The 4,562-nt window shown below is 42.5% G+C and overlaps 1 non-coding gene across 1 annotated transcript; it reads left to right on the top strand.

The window, feature by feature from the left end:
• Nucleotides 1-3,765: 3,765 nt before the first annotated feature.
• TRNAW-CCA (transfer RNA tryptophan (anticodon CCA)) lies at nucleotides 3,766-3,837 on the top strand. The gene has a single exon. It is a non-coding gene; the product is annotated as a tRNA-Trp (tRNA).
• The last annotated feature ends 725 nt before the right edge of the window (nucleotides 3,838-4,562 follow it).

The following is a 4,562-nucleotide window of genomic DNA, read 5'->3' as shown; positions in this document are numbered from 1 at the left end:
TCCTCATGTGAAGCTGAACCACTAGCCATGAACATAGGCCAGGGCCTCAGCCGTTCCTTGCCACTCCGTGTGGTAAATGGCATATTGGCAAGTTTACGCTTCTCCACCGACAATTTTATTTTAGGTTTTGGAGTCCTTTTTTTACTGATATTTGGTGTTTTGGTTTTGACATGCTCTGTACTATGCCATTGGGCATCGGCCTTGGCAGACGACGTTGCTGGCATTTCATCGTCTCGGCCATGACTAGTGGCAGCAGCTTCAGCACGAGGTGGAAGTGGATCTTGATCTTTCCCTAATTTTGGAACCTCAACATTTTTGTTCTCCATATTTTAATAGGCACAACTAAAAGGCACCTCAGGTAAACAATGCAGATGGATGGATTGGATACTAGTATACAATTATGGACGGGCTGCCGAGTGCCGACACAGAGGTAGCCACAGCCGTGAACTACCGCACTGTACTGTGTCTGCTGCTAATATATAGACTGGTTGATAAAGAGATAGTATACTCGTAACTAGTATGTATGTATAAAGAAAGAAAAAAAAACCACGGTTAGGTGGTATATACAATTATGGACGGGCTGCCGAGTGCCGACACAGAGGTAGCCACAGCCGTGAACTACCGCACTGTACTGTGTCTGCTGCTAATATATAGACTGGTTGATAAAGAGATAGTATACTCGTAACTAGTATGTATGTATAAAGAAAGAAAAAAAAACCACGGTTAGGTCACTGGTATATACAATTATGGACGGGCTGCCGAGTGCCGACACAGAGGTAGCCACAGCCGTGAACTACCGCACTGTACACTGGTTGATAAAGAGATAGTAGTATACTCGTAACAACTAGTATGACGACGGTATAAAGAATGAAAAAAAAACCACGGTTAGGTGGTATATAATACAATTATGGTTGGACGGACTGCCTGCCGAGTGCCGACACAGAGGTAGCCACAGCCGTGAACTACCGCACTGTACACTGGTTGATAAAGAGATAGTAGTATACTCGTAACAACTAGTATGACGACGGTATAAAGAATGAAAAAAAAACCACGGTTAGGTGGTATATAATACAATTATGGTTGGACGGACTGCCTGCCGAGTGCCGACACAGAGGTAGCCACAGCCGTGAACTACCGCACTGTACACTGGTTGATAAAGAGATAGTAGTATACTCGTAACAACTAGTATGACGACGGTATAAAGAACGGAAAAAAAACCACGGTTAGGTGGTATATATTATAATACAATTATGGATGGACGGACTGCCTGCCGAGTTCCGACACAGAGGTAGCCACAGCCGTGAACTACCGCACTGTACACTGGTTGATAAAGAGATAGTAGTATACTCGTAACAACTAGTATGACGACGGTATAAAGAACGAAAAAAAAAACCACGGTTAGGTGGTATATATTATAATACAATTATGGATGGACGGACTGCCTGCCGAGTTCCGACACAGAGGTAGCCACAGCCGTGAACTACCGCACTGTACACTGGTTGATAAAGAGATAGTAGTATACTCGTAACAACTAGTATGACTATGACGACGGTATAAAGAAAGAAAAAAAAAACCACGGTTAGGTGGTATATAATACAATTATGGATGGACGGACTGCCTGCCGAGTGCCGACACAGAGGTAGCCACAGCCGTGAACTACCGCACTGTACTGTGTCTGCTGCTAATATAGACTGGTTGATAAAGAGATAGTATACAATACTACTAATATACTGGTGGTCAGGCACTGGTCACCACTAGTCACACTGGCAGTGGCACTCCTGCAGCAAAAGTGTGCACTGTTTAATTTTAATATAATATTATTTATCATGTACTCCTGGCTCCTGCTATAACAACCTGCAGTGCTCCCCAGTCTCCCCCACAATTATAAGCTTTATATACAATACATTGATGTGCAGCACACTGGGCTGAGCAGTGCACACAGACTGAGTCACTGTGTGACTGTGTATCGTTTTTTTCAGGCAGAGAACGGATATATTAAATAAAACAAACAACTGCACTGTCTCTGGTGGTCACTGGTCACTGTGGTCGTCAGTCACTAAACTCTGTCTGCACTCTGCACTCTCTTCTAATCTACAGTATCACAGCAATCTCTCTCTCTCTTCTAAATCTAATCTAAATGGAGAGGACGCCAGCCACGTCCTCTCCCTATCAATCTCAATGCACGTGTGAAAATGGCGGCGACGCGCGGCTCCTTATATAGAATCCGAGTCTCGCGAGAATCCGACAGCGTCATGATGACGTTCGGGCGCGCTCGGGTTAACCGAGCAAGGCGGGAAGATCCGAGTCGCTCGGACCCGTGAAAAAAAAAGTGAAGTTCGTGCGGGTTCGGATTCAAAGAAACCGAACCCGCTCATCTCTATCCGAAATGCCGAGTTTCTAGAGCGGATTTTTTTCCATTGCATGTGGAGTTGTGGGAAAATCAAATGTTTTTGGAGTAAATTACTCAATTACATAAATTCTTTGTTCGATCTCCACCTTCTCCCAAATCCTTCTGCTTGTCTCTTAGCTGATTTTAGGGGTTGGGCCCTAGGCACCCGCAAATCAACCATTCTGCCTTTATTAACGATTATAGTTACAGTGGCCAAGAAAATTATCCTAGTTCATTGGATATCTAGGACTACTCCATCCATATTAGAAGTTAGACAAAAATTACTTCAATTAATGTACTTTGATAGGAGAGATACCTTTCCAGATTTAAATAAAAACATAGAGACATTTCATTCGAAATGGGAACCTTTTATTTCTTCCTTGGATCTCTCCACACAAAATACCATTATGAAATTTTTTGAAAACACAGAATGGCAACTTTTGCGTAACCTTACTTAGGCATATTCACGCAAACGACCTTCTTTACCCCCTGATAGGTATTATTAAACTTAATAATGTGTTTGGTTTCAGTCTGGGTTCAGGACAAACTGAGAGTTTTTTAAACTTTAATTATTTGGTATCACGAATATCTACTTCCCCTCCCCCCCTCAAACCCCTCCCATACCCTTTCATGTAGTTTTATTCTGTTTTTATTTTATTGTTTGTTTTATTTTATTTTTTGTGTGATTCTATGGTGAGAATTGCGATGTTGGCCTCTAACTAAGTTTAGTTAGTTATAGCTTTTCACAAGGATATCTGCTTCTATTACACCAGAGTTATTATATATTTACTAGCTCTCCTACGGATGTTAATCACAATCTGGTCAAGTCTCCCTGTTAAACTGAGGAGGGTTCTGATATATATTGCTAGAATTACTTAGTTATTTCCTTTTTCTCTCCTTTATCTTAGATTCCCTTATATGGGAATTATACTTCTTCTCTAACATAACTTCTAAATTGTTATACCTATTTTTCTGCAATGCCGTCATCGTTGTATTCATTATAAATGTATACGTTGTCATGATGATTATTTCAATTAATAATAATGAAATTGTTGTCTAAAAAAAAAAAAAAAAAAAAAAAAAGGTTATATGCTGAGACTTGTAGTGCCATATGCAGGCGGACACTCAAAGGGGGTAATTCCAAGTTGATCGCAGCAGGAATTTTTTTTAGCAGTTGGCCAAAACCATGTGCACTGCAGGGTAGGCAGATTTAACATGTGCAGAGAGAGTTAGATTTGGGTGGGGTGTGTTCAATCTGCAATCTAATTTGCAGTGTAAAAATAAATAGCCAGTATTTACCCTGCACAGAAACAAAATCACCCACCCAAATCTAACTCTCTCTGCAAATGTTATATGCGGTTCCAGGATTTGTAAGGGACCTTGTGGTGCAACGGTAGCGCGTCTGACTCCAGATCAGAAGGTTGCATGTTCAAATCACGTCGGGGTCATTTACATCTTTTTATATTATATTGGCTGTGTTGTCTGTACTGTTGTTACAGCCCCTATAGAGACCAGTGTCACATGTGTAATGTCACATTCTGTCCATTCTCATACTCAGTAAACTACAGTGGGTCCAGTGCCTGTATCTTAAAGTATATAATGTCCAGCGAGTCAGACCGTATTTTTAAAGCACCAATTATTAAAAGGGCAAAATCACAAAACGGAGGCTTTCAGCGCTACCCAGTCGCGCTCTGTCTAACCTCTGCTGCAAGCCCTGGTGTGCTCCGTCATGTGTGCGGTCTCCTGGCATCCTGCGTGGTCAGCTGCTACACTGTGGCTCCCCTGTCAACGCCAATAAATCCGGTGACCTTAGCAAACTGCCTAGGCCTCACCACGCCGGAGTTCCCTACAAAACCAGTTCCTGGTCAGATGACCTTCCTGGTCCCATTACGGAATCACTTCCTGGTCAGGTGAATCCCTCAGCCAGTCAGCAGAGAGCAGGAGGCATAAATTCCAAGTCCCAGCACAGGTAAGCTGTCAGTGCTTTGTTGTCTTTCAGTCTGTGTAGAGCTCCTGAATCTCCAGCTATAAGTGATTCAGTACTAATCCTATCTCAGTACTAGCTGACTCCTTGGCTGATCTTAAAGGGCCATACCGGTATTTACATCTCAGCGTGTCCAGGGGCATAAGTGTGCCATCCCAGTGCATCTAAAGACTGTTCTGAATACCACCG

This window comes from Pseudophryne corroboree, chromosome 6 (genome assembly GCF_028390025.1).
Source record: "Pseudophryne corroboree isolate aPseCor3 chromosome 6, aPseCor3.hap2, whole genome shotgun sequence".
NCBI classification, from domain to species: Eukaryota; Metazoa; Chordata; class Amphibia; order Anura; family Myobatrachidae; genus Pseudophryne; species Pseudophryne corroboree.
Note: the sequence above shows the minus strand (reverse complement) of the source record. Positions and strands in the feature narration are given on the sequence as shown.